This window comes from Dermacentor silvarum, chromosome 1, assembly GCF_013339745.2.
Source record: "Dermacentor silvarum isolate Dsil-2018 chromosome 1, BIME_Dsil_1.4, whole genome shotgun sequence".
Classification (NCBI taxonomy): Eukaryota; Metazoa; Arthropoda; class Arachnida; order Ixodida; family Ixodidae; genus Dermacentor; species Dermacentor silvarum.
Window position 1 is genome coordinate 283,121,522 of NC_051154.1, and position 24,074 is coordinate 283,145,595.

At 45.2% G+C, this 24,074-nt stretch overlaps 1 protein-coding gene across 1 annotated transcript in view; it reads left to right on the top strand.

Moving 5' to 3' along the window:
* LOC119437181 (ras-related protein Rab-14-like) overlaps nucleotides 1–8,791 on the top strand; it is a 61,247-nt gene extending 52,456 nt beyond the window's left edge. The window contains 1 exon segment of the mRNA XM_037704241.2: nucleotides 6,448–8,791. The gene's annotated coding sequence lies outside the window, so the exon portion shown is untranslated.
* Nucleotides 8,792–24,074: the final 15,283 nt, after the last annotated feature.

Genomic DNA, 24,074 nt, shown 5'->3' on the forward strand with positions numbered 1-24,074 from the left:
GAAACTGCGAAATTTTTTCCTTCCACTTTCTGCCTTGGCGATCATGTGCCTTCTCCTCGAGAGAAATTTACGCTTCTTCGTTGGTGTAGCCGTTCCGACCGTGCACACACCACAGAAAACAGCAGCAATTGTGGTGATCCCGTGCAAGCGCGTGATGACCACGCATGGCTATGGATTGCAGTGGCGTAAATCGGTACTTTCAATTTGATTTCGTTCGCGGAAACCTCGTTCAAGCGGTACGATCGTGACAGCTTTGGAAGGGCCTTCTAATTTGACTGCTCGGCAGTTCCAATTTCAGTTCAGTTCCAATTTCGTTCTCGAAAAGTTCGTTGAAGCGGAAATACCGAATAAAACACCTTCGTTATGAAGAGACCTTTTTTGTATTACTTTCTATGTGCAGCTGACGGGGAATCGGAAAATCTTAGTTGTGGCGGAAATTTTGTTGTAGCAGCGTTCATTTTAAGGGGATTCGACTGTATTGCGTCAATGTATTTTTTTTTAATTGCTTGGTTCTTGCACCTTTCTGTAACCTAATGGGCTCTCCTAGAGAGGATGGGAACCCCTGGGAGCCATCGAAAAACAGCCGCATCTGCAGCCAACACTGTCTGAATGGCGAGAGATAAACGATCCGAGAAGTCCTGTTTACATTCCAAGTATATTTCTAAGTGTGTACCAACGTACCAAGCCTGGCACTTCCAAGAGGTATTAAGACTCAGGCCACTACATCAAGTGATACAACCTGCGCTTTAATTCTGCATTTGGGTGCGAGGGTGATTCGAGTAAAAATGGTGGTGATACTAAAAATAACATAAAATATACAAGCAATATGCTCTTGGCTAACCAGGGTGGCAAATCTTCAGCTATGGCCTCTTCTGATATCACACTCGCGTGCTCTCGTTGAAATCATTGAAACCTCGCTTGTTCAACGACAGAACACGTGAAATCCGTGCTGTGCAGACAGTGGTAAGACGCAAGCATAAAAACGATCAACCCTTAGTTATGGCGGGAATCCTATATGCGCTATTTTTCTCAAACTCGTCTTGCAAGCTTTACCATCGCTGGCTTTTCATGTGGCCGCACCTGTACGAACCATTCGTGGGCACAACGGGGCTCCCTCAACCTACTGTAAAAAAAATACGCTGCATGTAAACGAAGCAAGTGTATGCATAGAGAACGTTGGTTGACGGGTCAACAACTGAAGCCATTATATGCGGCCGGGACGTTATGATGAAAGTGGCATACTTAGCATGAGCTCCACTTCGTAGGCAAGCTGGTTGATGTTCGTCTGCGACAAAAACTTGGCGCGTATGGAGACAATGTCGTCCCAGACAGCCGTGACGTCGGACACGTGTCCGCTATTGTACAGTGCGATTCCCTTGCGCACACTGTTACCGCAGAAGTAACTATCCTAGACGCGCACAAGCGGCAAAGCGAACGCATGCACTTCAGCCATGCTTGCAGTGAAAGCAGGCGTCTCCGGCCCAAGGACTGCCTGCGGTTCCAACAGCCGCCGCTATGTGGCTTTCAGTGGTACCCCTGTAGGCGCTCGCATGGCTTATAAATGTGGCGCAGCGTGACTGGTCACAAGCGACGCTTGCCCACGCGCTGAGAACGTCAACTATAAATGCGCGTTTATAGTCCCGACGTTCTCTGTATGCAGGCAAGCGTCGCTTGTGGCCAGTCACGCTACGCCGCTTGCACTGCACCAGCTGAAATGCCGTCCCCTCGTACATCAACGCGTGCACTGTCGGCTGCTCTCTTCGGAGCATGCGCAGAACGATCCCCAACCCACATGCTGCTTTGAACGGCTGTCTGCGACTGTCGGTGAAACGGCGTGGGCACCTCTATCATTGTAGGAACACGCGGATGGAGCAAGAGCCATCTCGACGTCCGGTTACGCAGAGGTGGGACTCCTGCGCCATTTTGATACAAACGCTACTTCATGCGCCAAACTGTGCCGAAGACGGAAGATTGACCGAAATTGTGCCATGCTGCACCAGAACGGCTTTGTCATGTGTACTCCGGCAGTGGCCACGAACAGTGAGCGGACTCATTCTCCGAAAAAGAGTACAGCCATCCACATTCTGCGCACCGCCGACGGCGCTTCGTGCACAGTTTCTCGTAGTTTTCGCGCTCATGAAACTGGACTTTTAGGCGCTTCCGGCAAGTGGCCAGCGCACGCGCGGCCAATCCCGGCTGTTGTCACTGCTGTCAGAACGGCCAGGGCAGCTGTATTTAGTGTGTACTAGAATATGGTAAAGTAGGCCGAGTGGCGTGGCGCTCCCTTGCTGCGCCGCAAAACAACGAAAAGTAGGCTGAGGGCGCTACGAGTGAACTAGATGTTAGGGAGGCACGCGCCGCAGCGGGCGGGCGTCTCTGTCTGCAGGGCTGGTATAACCTAAAACTATTCTGGTGTGTGTTTACGATCATATGGGCGAGGCCTCAGCCATTTTCATCCAGCACGGATTAATGGCACAGACTAATGGCATCTAGCAAATTACTAGACAGTTATACGAAGTATAGTAGTTTTGTCGGCCCTATAAACTTATAGACATTGGCTTACTAACTGAATTTGTGTAGCAAGCATGGTGTCAGCGTGGACAAGCAAACATGAACACATCACACTTTGTGTCTGCGGACGTTGGCTGCTGCTGCCGTGAGCAAGCGCGAGAGCGGCAGCGAGCAAAGTGACCTTCATGCTGTCGAATCAGTTCAATGCAAACTGAGCGGTGAGAACACAGCACGCACAAAGACGCGCGCGCCAGATTGAGCTGCGATCGTCTGTTCCCCTCGTGTGCTTTCACTCGCACATATGGCGCGCGGCCACGGTGTTATTGCCCTTGGACTTTATACGGAGCATCACGGCAACGGCAAAAATGCACCTGGAGTGACCCTTTAATTGCTATCTCAGTGAAGTGCACTGTAGTGTCCATATGATTGCTATCGCAATAAAATGCACTGTAGTGTCCATATAATTGGTATTGCAATGAAAGCAGTTTGGAATAGTTTTACGTTATACCCGCCCAAAGTTTACTGCGGCCTATCTGGGTCTGCGGTGACATATAGTGACCCTGAAATTATTTTACCGCGTTCGATTGGACTGCATAATTTGAGAACATTTTCCGCTATCACCATGAGCGTGTCGATGCAGGAATATTTAGTTCCACCGATGTTTTCGGCTTTACAGAAAAGCATGCGCCGTGCCACTGCTCGACCCACTATTCCATATTCTTGTACGCGATAACTACAAAGCGCGATTCTACTATGCGCTTCGTGATGGTTTATTCTGTGTTTCGTCATAGTTTCCAATTGTGCTGCCATATTCCATTATTCTACCAAAATTCAGATTCGGTTGCTTTCTAAACTGCTTCAAAATAAAATTTGATTTGCTCCTAATTACTCCAAAATTAATTTAGTCTGCTCCATGCTGCTCACAAATGCAATTTTGTCTGCTCCAAACTCCTCCAAAATGCAATTTTGTCTTCTCCAAACTGCTCCAAATCGCAGTTTACTTGTTCCAAAAATTGCTCCGAAATGACTTTGGGCAGTCCCACTCCTGGGTTGCGTTGGCTGCGCCAGTGCATCAAACTATAGACATTGTTCTTGCCAACGTGACGGAGCATTCGTGCCCTCATGCTACGTCGGACTATACACGCGCTTAGCTAAGTGATTTTTGCTCTCACTTTCATTAGTTCAAATTTTGTATAATTCGAATTTTCGTAGCATCCCCGCGGAATTCGAACTAGAGCTTTTACTGTAGTGTGCAAGCTTTTACCGGCTGAAGGCGATGAATGTGGCAGCCCGATGTTCTTTTACCCTTTATATATCATAATCTTAACAGCAGTAGATCTGTGAGGCTGTCAGGTCGTGCGCATGTTGTCATCTTTAATTGTATGTGCAACAACTTCATTAGGGAATAAGCATTTGTGTCGTGCACAGCAAATGCCTGTTTTCTTCCTGCTCCGACCACGGTGTTTAGTTATGACTACGTCATTCTTGTTGCCAACACTGATCAGATAACGTGGGAATGGCTTTTGGATTACTTACGGTGCAGCTCAAAACATGTATTCGCGTATGTGTATTCAGTCGAACCCACTTATAGCAATATTCAAGGTGCCTCTAACTAAAGCATTGGTTGCCACAAAAATTCTATTGTTGTAAGTGATAATTGTTATAACCAGATTACGTGAAAACAAAATCGGAATACGTGGATGGCAGAGCTGTTGTGAGAAAACTATAATGGCGGGGAGGCCAGTGCCCCTCCCCACCACCTTCCTCCATCTGGCTGCTGATTGTGTTGACTCAATTGTTTAACTCTGCTTCCTGCGTGCTCCGATCGCATGTAAGAAGGCTTTTGGCTTTCAAGAATGGCACTGCTATATAACTGCAAAACGGGGTCACGGGTGGCAAGTGGTGTGCAAGCTCCACTGATGCATCACTTAGGTGGACCCAAAAGGAGCCTTTTAAAGAATGCGAGATGGTTGCCGCGGCAGCATCTCAGCTTGAGAAATCCAGAAGAAACGTTGGGGCATCATCACCATAAGCATCTCGCAACGTACTTCTCACTGGCTTGCACAAGAAAACGCCAGGTCGATCAGTTTGCTTACTTCATGCGAAGTAAAGTAAGCATCCTTCTCTCGTGAAGATCTCGCGAAAACGATGTCCCGGAGGGACTGAATCATCTGCAGGGCCTGCTGTGAGGAAAACATTAAAGCAGCCTGCCGTATCGCATCGCTGCTGTCGTCGCCGTCGCTATCCGATGAAAGCACATTTGCGACGATTACCTCATTGGTTAGAAGCATTTTGTTTCCAAATCTATAGCAGTGTGCTTTTTTTCCACCGGCAATGCAGGATGCGGTTCAGCCGTCTTTCGTTTTGGGGGCGAGTCGAATGAGGCTGAGAAACCATGGGGCCCGGAACGACTTGGACTAACCCAACAAAGACTAGCACGAGCGACTTCATCCGTCAGCAGTACTGCACAGAATGAGGGGCTAGCGAGCAATGTGGGAGCAGAGCCCAGTGCTATCTGTACGCTATCAGCACAGTTGGCCCAGTCCATTCGTGTTTCAGAGTGGCGCCACGTAGAGCTATGGAGGCAGCCCATTCATGTTCGAAGGGGTGGAAGGGAGTCGGGAGAGAGCGCGAGGGTCGCGATGCGGAGAAGGCTGGAAAAGAGTGCATGGCGGCGTGCAGCCGCTCTAATTTCTTGTTTTCTTCTGTCTGTTCAAGGATTTCGCATTCCCTTTCGGCACGGACACCCAGTGGCCGGTGCCGCATTATCGTTAGAACCGATAATGCGGCATAGGAGCATTCTAACAAGCGGGTTGTCACCATAGAAAACATACAAAAGTTGATGGTGAAGCAGCTTCTCATTGTTATAACCGATCTGTGGGTTTCACTGTACAACAATGTTGTAAGTGGCCAAGTGATCGCTCAGCTACTGTTTGATTCCTGGCATGGAAAGAAAACTCGCAGCACCCGCCTATTATTCCATGTTTGACTTTGCTACTATGGAAAAAGAAGTTTCTCATGTCAGTCACGCTGGTGTGGGGAGGGCCTAGCTCTGACTTGCGTGTTTTGTTGAAGTTCAACATTCCGTGATATTTTGTACCAGTGGTGGCAGTAATGCTGTGTTGCTAGAGGCAGTGTTAGCCTGCAGTCATTGCCAGCAACATAGGTTGCCGGTCATTGCGGCAATTGACTATCGAATGCTGATGCTAGAGCTTGTTGTGCTTGTGTAAAGGTATGCATGACGGAACAGTCATAAACATGGGTGCTCTTTGTGCAGCTGAGGCGGATGAAGCTCGCATAGTCTCGTCCCACACCAACACTTCTGTGTCACAATTGAAGTCTCTGTCAAAGAGCACGTCTTTCCACTGTTCTTGCACATGAACCCTGGCCTCACAGCAGAACATTAATGGAGCAGCTGGCGTGGCGGCTGATGCCTGTTTGCTATCCATTGCGTAATGAATATTCATTGCATGTTGAATGAAGGGTGGCATACAATTTTAAAACCAAAATGTATTTATTGCATTGGTGGCTTGTAATAAAAGAACAAACATTTTTAACTTATTGCCCCCTCAGAACTTTTAAAATTCTTCGCAGTACAAAGAACGGGCCGCATAAATTTCCTCCTTTAATATTTTTACTTTTCCAAGAGTAATTAAACAACCTCACTGAGTATGATGGCAAACATTTTTTTCTATAGTGGAACCTCCTCTCTAGACTGTTGGTAGGGAATACAAAGGCATGCACGGTTGCCTCTGCAGTGCTTTTGCGGGGGTTCTCGCGCATGATTACAAAAGTCCAGAGGGCATTATGGCACTGCCCAGGGAGCTCTCGTTGGAAAGGTCCGTAGGCCAGTCAGTGACCATTTTATCACTGTTTGCTGCGAGCAAGCTTTGACCAATAGACCTTGTTTGCTTTTGCTTCCTTCATGTTTTGCAGTGTGCGACGACTTCTATGCGGTCCAGGACTGCCTTTCGACCACGGGAGGACAAGGGAAGCAGAGGAGTGGAGGTGGACAGAAGCTGCTTCGAACGGGACTACTACTACCAAGGGGGAAAAGAGGGAGGAGCCTAGAAGAAGGGTTAGGGGGGGGAGCAGGGCAGAGCTGGAGGAAGAATCGAACATACACACACAACACACACGGGTCTCTCCTTGTGTAGCGAGGACAGTGGCGGCGACCAGACGGAGGAGGGAGGATGGCAGCCTGCCGGCCCCTTTTATTTTCTTTAGTCTCATTCCCTTACTCCCCGCTGTCGTAACAGGCCCCCAGTACTGCCGCTGCCACTGCTTAACTCTGTTCTTGCCCTCGGTCTCTCACGCAGCTCTCTCCTCTTTTTTTTTATGCCTCCCTGTTCTCTTTGTTTTTTTTCTTTTCTTGTGTGTGTGTGCGCTCATGTGTACCAGGGGTAGAGAAATAAATGTGTGGCTTCTTTTCCCCATGCACATGCCACCCTGCTGCCATATAACCTCTGTTCGACAGGCACCATCTCTGGGCAGCAGGGCATACCCCGGCTGGAGATCTTAAAGTCTGAACTCTGGAGTATATGTTGGGATTTGAGGAAGTCGCAGCTGAAACTCGCCTTTCTATTAACATTTCAGCCTGTGCTCTCTGTTCCTTTTTTTTTTCTCTCCAGTACCAGGTCTAGTCAGACTTTAAGGTGCCTACTTTTTCCGCATTCGCACCATTCAGGCGGCTTCACAATGAAGGGCCTTGCTGAGGTGTGGACATAAGGCACAATCAGTGTCCAGTGCTTGGAAGGCTGCTTCCTGCTTGCGTAACCTGGTCAGATTTTTTTTATCTCTCATTCCTGCTATGTGAAGTTTGTAAATGAATGCCCTTTTCTTTTTTTCCGTTATAAAATTTGTTCTGCATCAGTTTTGGCAAGGAGGGATGCAAATATTGCAGTGCAGTGTTGCATCTTAACTGTGCTTCTGGTCTTTGTGCATTGCCTCTGTTAAAACATTCCTCGCTTTTTCCCTGGGAGGCTCGGCACAAGCTGTATTTTTATTTGCTTCAGAGCTGCTTACACTGCATGGTTTGGGTAGCAGTGACAGTCTCTTTTTTATTTTTCCTTTTATTTTTTTTCTCGCAATGTGAAGGTCGTATATAATTCCTGCCACCATGCAACTCCTTTCAAATATAGCAATGACATCAACAACCTTAGGGCCATCAGCAGCCTTTTTATAAGGCCCATCTTAGTAGCTTACATTATTGTTGTAGAAACGAAAAACCGCAATGTTCCGACAGCGGCCGGTGCTCGGATAGGAATGATTTCATGCACGGATGACACTGGTGTTTTTTTGTTTGTGCTGCGATCTGCCTTTCCAGCGTCATCCGAAAACACCGAGCAACATGCGTTTTTATGGGTGTTGAGGGCAGGTATGGGGTGATGGGGGGGAGAGAGACTAGAGATGGGCAATGTTGGCTATTTGCTTTGAGATTTCTCTACTGGGCTTTACTTTTTCTTTCGCCGACGAATGATGTGTATTGACCGACTGTGGTCAATGAACTATTTTCCTTATGGCGCTTGTGTGCTGCTTTTGTGTGTTGCGTGTATGTGTGAGTGATTCATTTGATTGTACATTAAAACAAAATGGGGGCAAGAAAGGAAAAAAAAAGGCTTCTCACTTTGTTGTCCGTTGTTGGTTGCAGAGTCCTGTTCATGGCCACTCGATGTCGGGCGGTTTTTCAGGATGTGATAGTCGTGCACCTCTTTCTTTCCCCCTCCCCTTCAAGTATTACGGAGCCACTCTGTGTTGCGGATAAAGAGACGGCGTGCTACAGATAGGCCAGATGCCTAAAGAGGGCCACCACACGAGATTTTGTAGCCACTGCTGCTAGCCCAGCACTGGTTTTGTATAGTTTGTGGTCTTCAGACAACCAAGTACCACCGGCTGAGCAGTGGTGAAATGGTGTGCGCTCATTTTGTCATGCTGTACGTGTGTGCACAGCTGCTGCTGGGGTGGATTACTTGCAGGCCTTCGAAGCAGCAAACGGTGCAGCTGCATGTGTAACTTGTGCAGCACTCCTGTGACCCTATTATTGTTGCATTGTACGTAGGCTGTTCACGAGTTTTTATTTTCCTCCCTAAAGAGGCGGTCGGCCGGCAGTGAAAGAAAAATGCTGTACTTCGATTTTTAAGCAGGTTCGGACCTCTTTTTGTTTCCTTTTTTTCCCCTCGAATGTAATTATATCTTCCACCTACATAGCTGAACACTGGTTGGCACACATTGCAGGTGACATTGCTAATAAAAGGAGGAATTTAAAAAAAATTTCCCTGTGTATGTGTTGTTTTTCCTCTTTTTTTTTCCAGCTTTGTCAGGCCAAGCAACTACATCTCGCCAACTACGTGCGGTGCAGCAAAATCTACAGGTTGAATCAGCCAACCAGAGGAAGGGCTGCTCTATTGTCTGCCTCCCGATTTCCCCCCTCATGGTGCCAGCTGAATGGAAGCTTCATGAGATGATCAGTGGTGCGCAATGTGCAAGCCCCCCCCCCTCCCTTCTCCAGAGCATTCGTAACTGGTTGGCCAGCGCATGAGCGCTAGGCTTCACTGCACTGAATGTAGTTGGCAAGATGGAGTATAGTTGCTAATGGCCAAAAATCGTCCATTCAGCAACTGTATCTTTTGCATGTGGCTATGGAAAATTGTTAGTGTACAAGAAGCCTGTACAAGGTTACACAGCGACACTGGCATGATTAGGGCACGGAGGGGGGTGGTTAATTAACTGTAATTGTCCCCTCGATAACAAAGATCCCCACAACCGTTTTGCTGTGTAGCCTATATGTGCATTTGACATGCTTCCAATTTTGCTTTCCGACCTGTTAACGATGAGTGGCGCTGCACTGCTATGAAAGTTTCATGCGAGCAACATGCTGGCGCTGTTTTACAGACTTCAGCTGCCAATATTGTCAGCAGCCCTGGTAGATTGTGTAATTTCCAAGTAAAGAGATTCTAAGAGGGATACCTATGCCTGCTCTTGGTTTGGTCAGCGGTTTAGTAAACTGTGCTACAATAATAACTGCAGTTAGCAAATGAAGAGGATGTGCATATGAATATAGCCGGTGTTCCCGGGCTTGTAGAACATATGCTTGACTTCTGCCTCCACCATATCGTTGTGTTCCGTGCTTTGCTGTAATGATTTGGTTCAAGGCAGCCTCGTTTATAGCTAATTAGTTACCTGAAAAATGTTTCCTATGTGTAATGAGTTATACGAGAAGGAAATGCATAGGGTCTCTGTGTACACAGCACTTTACTGCGTCATTAAATTGGTGTGGGACTTGAAAGCATTGATTGCCCGCTTTGTTTATTTTAATCATTAGTTATTAGGTGCCTGCATCACGTTTTAACCCCTTCTGTGCCACGCTATTATCCCAAATGCTGACCAAAAATGGGGAAATTTTTTTCAAGGACGCCATTATACATGTTTTACTTGTACTTGCTTTATTTGTAAAGAATAAATTCGCTTCTTGCACTGCTCCATAGATAGTGTGCTGCCATCTACTAAAAGCACAACAAAGCAAAGAGGAACCTAGGCTCATCCATGGCATTGCTAGAAAATGAAAAGTACTGTTGGTAGAGCTGAGGATGTGGACGAACCCAGCTCGTCCAAGGCACGGAAGGAATTGGACATTACTGTGGGAGGGAGACATCAAGTTAATCCGTAACAACAGTCTTGTTCATTTAAAACATGATAAAAAGGACTACAAAAATCTTGTGCAAGAAACTTCTAAACTTGAATGGTACGAAAAAAAAAGTAACTAAAAGTGTTACTTCTAAAAGGAATTTCACTAGATATGATCCCTTCTTGACTCTTAAAGGGGCCCTGAACCACTTTCTATGAGAAGGCAATTGAAGTGAAAATAGGATATTTCAGAAATACTTTGCCGCAAAAAGTACATCAATGTGCAGCAGAAGCGGAGTTATTGGCAATCAAGCGGGGCCTCCGCTGTGCTTCCCTTCCTTCTTCAATGGCTTGCACTGCGAAGGCTACGGCGGAGTGGGGTGGGGCCATAATGCTCCACCTTCGAAATGTTACTGTGGCGCACAGTTCAAATTTAATTTTGCATGTTAACGTAGATGCCATGACTTCCGATTTTGGTACCTACGACATGCGAAATGCAAGCCAAATGCGGTCGTCCTCGGCGAGCTGCAGTGCACTTAACCAGTGGACTCGTGGCGGCACCCCACAGCAGCCACGGTGTAGGCGACCGCAGCGAACTATAGCAGCCGTGTATGGGAATGCGCTTTATTATAAGAAATAAAGCGGCCAGAAAAGAGTGAGGATCATGGCATCTGTTTAAACGAGAGCACATAGGCGGAAAGTTCTCATTTCTCCGATGGGGGGGCCTGACCAGCTTTCTGAACCGCACCCATGTATATATATATATATATATTATAACCTTTAATAACTGTTACACTGGAAACTTCATGTGACCTCAAAAGATTGTTCACTGAAGTGACGAGCTTATATGAGTATTTGCAAGACCTCTGAGTAGGAGACAATTCAGTTTTACAGCCCGAGCCCCCTCGCACTGCCAAGAGACTGGCGTCTCTTGGGTGAGGCATGCGACAAGCTAATTCAGTTAAACATGTTAGGGACATGTGTTTTGTGCGTATTCAGTAGCACAAGTATACATCTATGAAAAAGCAATGTAACGCCTTGTAAAAGATTTAATACAAAGGATACACCCAAGAAATATTTTCCTGACAAAAGGTCAGTTATTGAGAATATAAGACATAAGGTATATAAACATTAAACGATATATAACAATTTCTGAACACAACTTATGACTATAGAATTATTAGCATAAGTATAATGTGATTCCATAATGCCATAGTTTCATTACATGTCAAAGCATGCCTTATGCCACTGGTTTCGTTTATTTTCCGGAGGCAGAACAAAGGATTATAGAGGAAAAATTATCAGGTGCCCAAATAAATTAACATAACAAATGAATAAGACAGCGAAATCTCAAAAGTGCGAAAGGGCTCTATAGCAAATAGGAACAACGTGGATTCTGTTATTGAGAGGCAAATGCAGCCTATGACGAATAAAAATTAATAAGGAAAATGCACAGATAGACTAGGGAGTTTTACAAATAGCGCAACCACGTGTCTTTTCTTACCCAAATGGCATCACTCTGCTTGCGCTGTTATGGACCCCATTTTCATTCCGTTGTATAACTTTTTGCGTTGTTTTCTAAGCCAGGTCGTTTGATTTGACTTGTAAGTTGGTGCCTTTCTCTCTCCTATTAAATACATCAGTTCGTTGTCTGATGCGATGATTTCACCATCATTGAAAAAGTGTTCGTTCGGGCACTTGATCTGGAAAGGAAGTCGTCGGCAATCTTAATCAAATTGATTTTGCTGGAAAGTTCTTTGTGGGTGTGAAAAAATTGCCAGATGGTTCAAACAGGCGTGTCCAGTCGTCGACCGCAAGTACATTTTCAGTTGCCGAAGGCAAGAAAAGGACCTCTCGGATGTGGTCGACGAGACCGGTATGGACAACGCAATTTTTTTACCTTGGCCATTTCCGGCAAAAGTTTTTGCAAGTGTTTGCCCTTGCCCCCTGTTAACATGTGCATGACGTCCCCAAATGTGTGCAATGAGGCCGACCTTTGCTGGCTTAAAATGTCAATGAGCATATCTCTGCAAAATCAGGCGTCCTGGTTCAAGGTCGTCCCGTAGAACTATGTTATATATGCGTCTTCCTTCCCTATGGCAAGCTGCTCAATGTGGGACTTATGCTGCCACATATCAGGTGGATACCTGTTGTTTAACGAAGACAGCACTATGTCAAGTCCATAGAACCTCCGGTGGTACATGTCACTCGCTGATGGAAACGTGAGCTGAGGAACCTTCTTGATAGCGGCGTGGAGTCTTCTTTCGCCTAGTGGCTAGAACACACGGGTCCTCAACTTCTACTTTTCCTGCCTCTGCCATGCATATGTGGGTTACGTGCTTCAGTTTGGAGTTAATCTGCGCCAAGTTCAAGCTTGGGCCATCCGAGATGGCTGGTCCCTTCGCGTGCACTGTCTCCCTGCGCGCCGATGTTATGTTTCCGCTGGTGCTTATACGGTGGAAAATACGCTTCCTTTTTAGCGTTGGACGGGTTCTGGCGAAGTACCGATAAGCGAGGTGCCCACTATTGGTTTTGTCATTGGTGCTCATGCTGTGTTTATAGCCAGTGCACATTGCAACGTCCGCAGCCGCAGTGGAAGCAAGCTCGACGCCTGTTTTCTATTCCTCTTATTGCAACAGCAATTGTATCGACACTCCAGGCAAATTTTCGCTGTTGTCGCCGTGATATTCCGTATAAAGTCCAAAAGTCATACGAGTGAGTGACTCACTGTGGGTGCGAGAAAAAGCCCGTAACACTGAGCCGAAAAGGATGGCGGCTTGATGGACATTATCTTCCAATGTGCTCAATATTCGGTTTAGTTGGAGGTCACGTGATCAAATTCACGCATTGGGAGGAGAGCACACGTCTTTGCAGCCCTGCCGCAGCTGCAATTTACTGTATTCGGTTGACGCTTATGCGGCCCGTGTGCCGTATCCAATTGTTGGTAATCATTGGGGAGGTGCAATAATCAAGGGCGAGCAGGGATGGCTGCTAACTTCATGCGTGCTGTCTTCCTTCTTGGACTGTTTTTCCGCACCCCAAGTGTTGCAGATCGCATAGCCTAAGTTAAGAGACAGGGGTAATTGGAGATCGCGGACAGAAGCCATCCTGTAATAGAGATAAAAATATACAGATGATGATGATGATGAATCCAATTTTTGGGGTCGCGGTAAATCGCATGGCTGTACGAACCATTCTCCCCGCACTGCCGGCGTTTATCATAATGCCTGCGTTGGGATAGCGACTGCTCGTGGTCATCCAACTGGATATTTACAGGTTTACATGGTCCGTGCATTACACGATGTTTGTTATTTTAATTAGTGAGTAAATGTTACTACAATTCATATAGGCGTTATAACCAACGTACAGACTCGTGTGAGGGCCACACTTTTTTGCCGCAATTTTGACGAGCCTTACAAGGGACCGGGCCATTTTATTTAATTTTTCCAACTACGAGTATGAAATCCGCCGTAAACCTCAGCGATCGCCTCCTCTCCCCATCTATAGTCATGTACAACTTTAGAAGGCAGCGGCATTTGCCCCTCAAAGGCGGATGCACACGAGCATCCACCAATGGGCGTGCACTCTAGACTGACGTCAAGAGCGCTGCCAGAGGACTTGGCAGCCCGCGCTTCGAGCTGAGCCAAGTCGCGTCAGCGGGACTATTTCTTTAGTCACGGTGGAAATCGGCTCCTGCGCTTCAGTGGTCAGGGTGGGGCGCCTCTCCTGTCTTCTTAAGTTATAACCAACTTTTTTTTTTTATAGTTGCGGCGCGCGAAAGTACGCTGCGCGGGAAAATTCACAGTGGAGCACAATCGGAATCGCGCTGAACGCGATTGCTTCTCGGTTGGATTATAAAAAAAATATTTGCTTTCAAGTTGGGGGTGCGGCTCTTACGTGGATTTATACGGGAAGAATCTTCTTCATGTAATTGTCTTTTGCTTTGCTATCATTAATACTGCTTCGCCTTTCCGGCAAAACTGCAGCCTCTTTTTTTTCTGAGTCCTAGTAGAAGCTCTGCTGTGTATGACTGCTATTAATTCTGATTTCGATTAAATCCGGCTTTGCCTCACTTCGGTTACTAAGTTAATTATATGTATTTATGGTCTCTGCATGCACGTTGCGATGTTTCCATTCTCAATATATGTTGTAAATTATGTTTCTTTTTTTTTCATGAGTCGCTTGCATTACTTACTGGAAAGATAAGCAATGCTGAGACACATATCATTCACGTGTATTTCACACACCGTTGATAAAAGACTCTGCCGAGGGGGTCACTGAAGTCTGCAGGTCTTTTTCAGTGTCAAAAAAAGTGTGCAAATCAATCTGTAGTGAGTTGAACGTACAGCAAAATCTTGGTTCTCTAGACATAGGCTATCCATATCATTAGTAATAATTGTTAGTTGACTGCCTCTTTCTCTTTCAAAATATCAAATTTTGTCCTGTGTACACATTGAAATATAATGTGCCTGCGCATGGTGTTCACACTGGAAATTAAAATAACATGTTGAAGGGGGGGGGGGGTGAAAAAATACGAATGAGGGAGCCGCCGTTGGTGCCTCTAATGCTCTTGTTTTCTTATTGCCTGGATTTTCAGAAATAAAGCGAAAGTATGAATAAAAGTCGTGCACGCCTGCGTCAACAATGATGCAGTTAGCTTTTAGCCACAATAACATTTTAAGGGAAAATGTAGAGGCAGCTCAAAAGAAACCATAAACGGTATGGGTAACAGGAGTCTGGCACTGACATTTTAGGAGCAGGAGGGGGGGGGGGGGCAGAGCCCTGGAGCCCCCCGTAGTCGGCGCCTATGCGAGAGTGTTTGAGAGAAAGGTGACTTTGGACTCCGCTTGCAAGCTCCATGCACTGCGTATGACGGCAAAACTTGGCTGAGATGTTCACAGCAGCATATGGTACCAGTGGACTATGTTGCTTCACCAAGCCCCAGGGGTGGTTCAGGGCTCCTGTAATGGGGCGGCATGAAGTACTTTTCACGGTCTATTCCTGTCTTCAAGTGATAAATCTGAAAAAAAACTTTAACCTCGGACTCCTGCTATCTTTAAGCGGTTGCCATTGCATTGCTTATTTGCTGTCATGTTCAATGTCCTGTTATAGTTGCCAGTTACAAAGTGCACTGCCCTGTTTTGAATTTTCGCAAGTTTACTTAGAAGTCTATGTGTGCACGTGTCCTAACATTCACAGACACGATTCAAGCATTGAAAGGATGTGTGTGAAATACAGCTGTTGTTTAAGACTACTTGGAAATTAGTTAACATTTGTCTGTAAGAATCCAAGAGTGGAAGCTGCTTGCTAGAAGTGTAATCAGCATGAGTATTCAACAAAATGTGATGTGAAAACCAACGTTACTAGACTAGCTTCAGTTGTAAAACTCTCCGCCCGTGCACTTACCGTCGCTATCGCTACTCCTTGGCCAGCCGCCAGATGCCGGCACCGTTCCACGGCGCTCCACTGCTGACGCCTCGCCGCAGCCTTGAGCTCATGAGGACGGGCAGCTTGCGCGTGTTTCATGCTCGCTGGCGTTCTCCCGATAGTCCGAATTAGTGATACCATGCGAAATCGGTATCCACCTACAGCGATAAAATATATCGGGCTAGTTGGTTCATACTGAAAAAAAGGTAAACTGCACGATAGGAAGAAACGCATACGACAAAGCGCACAAGCTGCGTTTTTAAGTGTCGTGTGTTTCTTCCTGCCGCCTAAACCTTTCACGCAGTTTTTCCCATACAGCAGCTTGTCACGTTTTCTCGCTGCTTTTACTTGCTTAACGCTTTGGTCTGGGGCAGTTATACGCCACCTAGCGAGACCAAATTTGTTATCCACAAAAAAAAAACGACACAACTTTCTTGTAAACTAATGAATGCTTTATTAAAGAAAACGAAGTAAAAAACAACTGTATGCCCCTATATATATAGCTACGATATAGCTAACTGTCACAAGGGACATAATCTAGGCAAATAATTTGGGCCTACGTGGAAATCAACTCCACCTGCAGCAGCTTGGCACATTTCCTCGCTGCCTTTACTTCAAGACTGCTGCTCCAGGAACCTTGCCTAAGAATGCATTTTTATGCAAAGTATGCATGTATGCATGCGCGTGACTAAATAGTAATTAGCGTAGCTTGGACAAGTGGCGCAAAGCTAAAGAAACAGCGGAGCTGATGGCACCTAGCTGGTCCTGGCCTTATACGGGTTATGCTTTCCGGAATTTATTGATCGATTACATATTGATTGGCTGTCGCAAGGTATTGGCCACGTATTTGGGCTAGACTGAGCACTACCAAGTCATCCCTAGCATTTTCTGGAATTTATTGTTTATTGATCAATTAGTTATTGATTGGCTATCGCAAGGTGATGCGAGGCGCAGCTGTGCGCAGTGACATCATCGCTAGGCGAGTTTTTGCGAACACTATGCGGGGAAGCAAAAAGCGTAAACAGCTCCACTGTTAAAAATTTAACGATGCGTGCACTCAGTTTCTGTAAGTGCAAGGGAACACCCAACATGACTCAGCGTATTCTCTGAGAGCTCTTCTAAGATGGCCCAGAACAGGTCACCAATCATCTCTCTTCGTTTGCGATTTTTTTTTCCCCGGTTGGTTCGACAGATACGAGAGAAGGTTCACGAACACTTTCGGCACCGCACCCTCGGCAAGTGTCCACTTGTCTTGTGGCACCTCAACCGTCTGTCCATTGATTAGATGTCCTGCTCATGAAAGTGCAAATCACACACCATGGATTTCGCAGAGAGTTCCCGGTCGGCACGAGGAATCGCTCTGTTCAACGCCGAGCGAAGTGTCGCATTGCTGGGAGCACACAAGTGGTGCGCCGAACTGTCGACATCGTTCGATAGCTGCTTGTTGCACTCAGAATGCAGCAGGTCAGCATCGTCTGCTAATATCCTTAACAAACGTGGCGAAGGCTACAGTTTCGCGGATGACATGCTTCCTGAAATCCGCCGTCTCGTTTGATAGCCGCTTGTTGCAGTCAGGAACGCAGCACGTCGGCATCATCTGCTAATATCCTTAACACGGCAAAGGCTACAGTATTGCGGATGACATGCTTCCTGAAATCCGCCGTCAACAACCAACTGCAGAATACACCAACGCTGCACTGCGTGTTTCGTCTGGCCAGTTCGTGTAGCCGGCTAGTGGGGAAGTGAAGCTGGGTGCGACGGTAGTGCCATGAAGGCGCGGCCGGGTGGCGGTTCCGAGCAACGCCGCCGAGTTTTACAACTGAAGCTAGTCTAGTAACGTTACAGACCTGAACATCACCCCAATGGCTCCGTGAGCTGTGCATGCGTGAGCTAGTAACATTGGTGAAAACTACACCCAAGTATTTGAATTTACTGACTGGGTATTAGACTTGAATTTTTTATGCTGTACGTAAACTTGCTAAAGAAACCTTTCCTTGTAAAAATGACGTGTACAGATTTTTTTACGTTGAGCAACATATCCCATCACACCAATCTGCAACTAAATTCTGATCGCTCTGCGAACTCGGAATCGTGCAATTTATTCACAAACCTATGTACCACACAGTCATCAGCGGTAATTCAGAAAGTGAACTCTATGCCTCCAATAATGTCATTACATAATGGGAATAGCAGTGGCCCCAGCACTTAACCTGGTACTCCAGAGGTAATTTCGGCATATTCTGACAAATGAACATTGAGTACCACCGACTGTTTTGAGATTCTTGAAGTTGATTATTCTGCTATCCATGGAATTGCTTTCTCATTGAGTTTATATTGTCGTAGTTTTGACATCAGAAGACTGAAATAGCATGTTGAACACTTTTTTAAAATTCAGTAATATGCAGTTACAAACTAATTCTCAATCTATGGCTCTTGCTACATCATAGGCAAATCCCAGAAGCTGTGTTGTACATGAAAGACGCTGTCTAGAACCATGTTGCACCAGGTTAACGAGGTTGCATGAAGTTAGCTGCATCATTATACAAGTATAAAGGACGTGCTCCTTAACTTCACATGGTAAACCAGTCGGGGACACCGGCCTGTGGTTCTCTCGGCCCACTCTTGGGAATGGCACCACAAGCTGCAATTTCCGCTCATTGAGAAGTACAGCTTCTGCTTAGCTTTTTTCGAAACAGCCGTTTGAAATACTACGGCACAGCATCCCTGAGCAGTTTCTGAGAATTGCCGCAGGAAAATTATCTGGGCCACATGCCTTTGTTACTAACAGCTTACAAATACTTGACACTGAAAAATCAACTTTAGGCATATTGTCTATTTTTAGAAGGAAAGCATCGTCTGAACACGGACGAGAAATGGCAACTGAACAGGTTAGCCTTACTTAGGTCATCATGAATTGTACACTATTGTTATATTTCAAGGGCGGTATACAAGTATAGTCCTTACCATGACACTTAACTTGTTTCCAAATCTGTTCACGATCAGGATCCTTCCCAAGATTACGGAAGTAGATTTTTTTAGCCAATCCCAACAGGCAATAAAAGTCAGATTTTAGGTGTCTTAAATAAGTTGATTTTTCACTTTACTCTGTTGTAGTTGCAGTACACGTTTTATTTTGCAAATCTAGTTCGTAGCTTTCTGCTACACCAAGGTTTATCATGGCCCTGTCTTCGCGATAGAATTTGTGTCTGTACGAAGTGTTCCCCAAGTTCAAATACTTTTTCTTTGAGAAGTGACCACAATTCATCCATATTAGATTAATCTGCTAGTGTGTCAAAAGTAGAGAAATATGACTGAAAGGCCGAATTTATGGCATCGTAATGACCTTTAGAATACGAATACACTTGTGGTACGTTTAACTTGTGGCTGGGTGGTACGTATTAAGGCAGACATCTGCCAGAATCGTTAAATTAAAATTAAATTATGGGGTTTTACGTGCCAGAACCACGATCTGATTCTGAGGCATGCCATAGTGGGGGACTCGGAATTAATTTTGACCATCTGGGGATCTGCAACGTTCACCCAATGCATGGCACAGGAACATTTTTTGCATTTTGCCCCCATTAAAATGCGGCCGCCGTGGCCGGGATTTGGTCCTGCGACCTTGTGCTTAGCAGCACGTCTTAGCCAATATGCAACCATGGCAGGTAGCCAGGATCATGCCGTGACCCCCAAGTACAGGCAATGTATGGACATTCGATATAATGGGAGAATTATGGATAAGCAAGTCAAGCTAGGTCAGGCCCGTCATTACGGGATGCCTGATGAACATGTTATTTGAATGCGTGTTCATCCAGTAAATATAAAAACATGAATTAGAAGCTTCCACCAGCAGTGCCCCTGGGATAGCTTGATGACCAACCAATACTAGGAAGGTTGAAATTGCCTCCTATCATCAGATCACATTTAATACTTCCAAGCACCTTGGCAAAGGTGCATATTGATTGATCAGACGTATTAGGAGGACAATAAAATTACACAAAAACAAGGCATTTTCAATTGATCATCTATGGTTGACAAAAGATGCATTCTCAATCTGTCAGAAAAATTCAAAAGTATGCTAGGAAGGCTAATATGTACTTAAACAAGCACACCATGTGTGGCACAATCACGCCTGAAGCACCGGTAATCTAATGGAAACACTTCTGCATTAGAGACAGATGGGTCAAGTCATGACTCGATGTCTAAAACAATCATTGGTTTAATGGACCAAAGAAGGAAGTGAAAATCATCTACCTTGTTTTTTAAGCTCTTGCAGCTCGCACGCAAAATGCCGACAGGCTGTGTAACACCGGACAGGCGCGACCGTCAAAGTGGAATCACCGCACCTGTCCAGCTATCACAGACGAAACATCTATTACCAAGATAAAGCCTGTAAACTTATGTACAGCTTTAAGACGTAAGCATTATATGCCTCATCGCACAATTACCTTAAAACAACCTTTAAAAAAACCCGTGTCGATGCTTCTGTGAGTAAAAAAAGTCACGTGTTCACAGAGACGCGCTTGTGCCACTGCTCTCGCAGTTTGTTTTGGTCTTTTACCACAGCTGGCTGCGGTGCTGCTCATCATGCCAGCGTTCCTATACTGCCCCTCGCGTTCATACCACTGCTTGCGTGTTTTTTGTTTTCGTCTTCCACAGCTAGCTTCGATTTCACTTATCATGCCAGCGATGTCTGCCCCTCCCTCTGCGAAAGCACTTATGGCACTGGCCTACTACCAGGCAGTGCAGTGACAGGCTTTTGCCTTCATGTTTTACAAACGTGTAACGCTTGCTTCCCACCTGCCTGTTTTGCTCGGCATAATCGCACAACTTGCTTTGTTTCTCACGAACTGTGTGGGAGAAATCTTGTGACCCATTATAGCTCGAGCCCTTCAATTTATGAGCATTGACTCGTACCGATTGTCTTGCCTTGAAGGAATATCGCGACAAGTTCCTATCCGGTGAGCTCGCCCTATGGTTACACAAAGCAAATTAACTTTATTAACTGCATGTTTGTAATCTGTTCCTCCGCCTTCCCTGCCAAGTTGCCAACACCTGAATTTGTAGTACTATAAAAAGAGCAGATTAGTTGTTCCGTCTCCTGTGATTTTACATATCGATACTTTCCCGATCAACCTATCCATGCTGCTCTGCTTCTGTTGTAGATGGTCCGTGATAAGGCGTCTAACACTATGGAAGTCTTCCTTTTTTCAAGCTTTGCATCCAGTTGAGCGAATTCCACTCGTAATTCAGCTACATCTATGGTCAGCTGGGCTTGTGTAGCTTCTGTTCACGTTAAGACATTATATACCTTTTGGCCTTGCAGTAAGTGCTTGTACTACTGCTCCGATGGCCCTGGGTTTTATTCAATATCTTCTCCACACAGTAATATGAGTAAATGATAAAATGCAGGATCTCTCAAAACTAAAAAATTGTTGCCTGCCTGTTAGCTTTGCAGTTTGGCATTATTAACAGGATTTATTAAAACTAGCTTTCTCCTTATTGAATAATAATCAAATAAGCTATGTGTCTGAGTTGCCTAATGGTTTCTTTTTCTGCCCTTAAGCACCTACAGTGTCACTTGCATGTATCGCAACTGCTTCTATTGTTTTTTGAATAATACTTGTATTTAAAACTTTCCTCTGACACTTCCCACTTGGACTTACCCTGATATTTTCTATCATTGTTAGAAGTCCCCTTGCCAGGTCCCATTAGAAAGTCTGGTTGTACACTCGAAGATGTAAAGCGCTGTCTAGGGAACATTTGACTCCAAGAACTTTTTATTATTGGTGAGAAGGAGGTAAACGAAAGTGAAATGTAACACCATGCTGCCAGAAGGCAGGCGTCAGTGGCAACATGGACACTCTTCCTTTGTCTCAGCTAGTGTTCACAAGTGACATTCCTTCCCTGCCTTCTCCTATGCTGCAGCTGAGGGACCACCAGTGGCGTAGCCAGAAATTTTGTTCAGGGGGGGGGGGGGCTCACGTTGCAGTGTGGCCTCCTCCTTACAGAATTTGTCGAGCGATCAAATACATGAATAATACCTGCATTGCCAATGCCATTGTATATTAGATGCTGCACACGAATTATTCAACGCTACGAACTATCAAGTAAATTATGTATTTTCTTATAAAAGAATATATCCGTCTGTCCCAAACATTGTGGCAGAAATAACTGATATCAATGCTTCCGCGTTCTATTGTCTATTAAGTAAAGAAAATATCACACGAACTTAGAAATACATAAGTTCAAAACCAGCAAATCCGTGCATGCAGCTGATATGAAAAACGTAAAGGCCATGAAAAGAACAAGTTGAGGACAAATATTTTGATGAATGTTTGTCATTCAAGAACCTTGTTTAGATTTTTGTACATATGCAAAGGCCAGGGAAAAACCTCAACAACGCTGTCCTTTGTTGCAATAGATTGCGCAGGAGCAGCTGTTACCGGTCGTGTATTGTAATTACACCGGTATTATAGTCGCAACAGTGAGTACATATAAAAAGCAGGAGTTCTCCAAAATATACATTAGAAATGCGAACATAGAATGGAATATACAAATGCAAAGAAACAACTTGATAAAGGGCAAAGAAGTGTCGTTGGAAACAAAGTTCACTGCTTGTATACACAAAACCTCGCAACAAGATATTTAAATATACGTATAAATCTCAAATAAATCTACGTATTTAAGCAAACGTCGCTGTATATAATGCATCAAACAATACAAATAAACATGTTGCGCAGTCACAGATAGTAAACTTTACGCATAGAAAGACAGTCGTACGATCCAGTCAAGTACAAAACTATGATCGCAGAAATCGTGATATGTACTTGGGCCGTGCGGCGGTGGCGACAGCACCATATGGGTATAATAATAGAGGAATAATGCAGAAATCAGTACAAAAATGTGTAATTTGACTGCCTGCAGAGCGGCAGCAAATATTCTGCACCCAAAATTAAAGAAGGGTATTGCTTCGTTTCAAAAAAGAATTAAAAGCAGGTAGCTAAAAAGGAAAGAAAAGGACAAACGAAAGACACAGATTATGCGGCAAGTTGAACTACCCAATATCCGAGTGTGTTTGTTGGGAAACGCCGCATGGGCTGGGCTTTCAATGAGCAAGGTCGGTCAAAATTGGTTATTGATGTCCTCGTAATTTTCGTATTCACATGATAATTTTGATCACGATGCTAACTGTTAGAAGAAACGGTGAAAATTTCTGCAGTTTTAAAAGCTAAACAGTCATACGTTCTCATAATTACGAGTTTATGGACCTGAAGGAACAGAACTCTTTACTTGCATTGTTTTTTGCGGCTTCACTATGTAAAGGACAAACTGACTTCGGACACATTGATGCCGACGTCTCTGTGGGCATATAGAAGCGCCAGCCTAGCCATGCATTCCTCAGACTTTGTAAAGCACAATTAGTTTTTTAGTAATTTCATATTAAAAATTATTCTCTCTGTGCTGACAGTGGTCACTGGAAGAGTGATTAGAATCTGCATCAGTTTGTGCACATTTACATAGAACCTGCAGCCGCAATGAGAGAGGGCTTTTATTCCGGTGCTAAAACCTAAAAACACTCCTTCGATGTCGTTGGCATTCTTGTTTAGGTACCTTGCACAAACAGTAAGCTGTTCGATTCCAGCAACATTCATCGTTTCGTCAGCAAGTATGGAGAAGCAGCCTGCAGCGTTTGCTTTTGCATTTAGGCTTTCCTTGATAATTTCACCACAAATTTCTGTAATTTGGTTTTGTACATCTGGGCTTAAATACGAGGCATTACTGGGTCAATTTTCCAAATGGTTCTTCAGATATGTATCTCCACAATCAATTCGCATGTGAAGAAGGGCTCTGAAAATTTGAGTATTTTCAGCGGGGGGACTTTGCTTAAATCCATAGGACCATTGTTTGTTTCTATGGCCATGGAGAGCCAGACCTCGTCGCCCGCAAAAAAGAACTGCCGTTAATTTTCTACTGTTTTCTCTTATTTGACTTTGCCTGCCCTGGTCCAGCTGATCGATTACATTGGGCGCGCTTCCTGAAAATATATGGAGAAAATTATCAGCTGCCAGCTGACAGTCATGGTGATATTTAGTATTGTCATGTGTGTGGAAGATCGTGAGCGCGTGCTTCCATTTCTGGAATGGCTTGGACACGAGGGCTCCGGTGCGCGCAGGTTGGCCAAATTTTACAAGAACATTAAACCCATAAAGTGCCAGAATTGAAAATCTAAAGCACGCCATTGGAAATGTCGGTGCACCTTTTGCGTCAGAAGTTTATCAGAACTTTATACCCATAAAGTTTCAGAATTGACATTCATGCGCTCTGTAGATTCCGCTGCCGCTGCAAAATGCCACAATGCGCCCGCTCGCTATCGAAAAGCCCTGAAAGTTTGTGCTCAGATGGGGCTCCTTGCGTTATGTGACTCCAGGTGCAAGGGCATTGCCATGAAATCCAGCCAGAGTTCGCAATGGTCATGCCGAAATGTCTTTTCGAGCGTGAAAAAGACATTG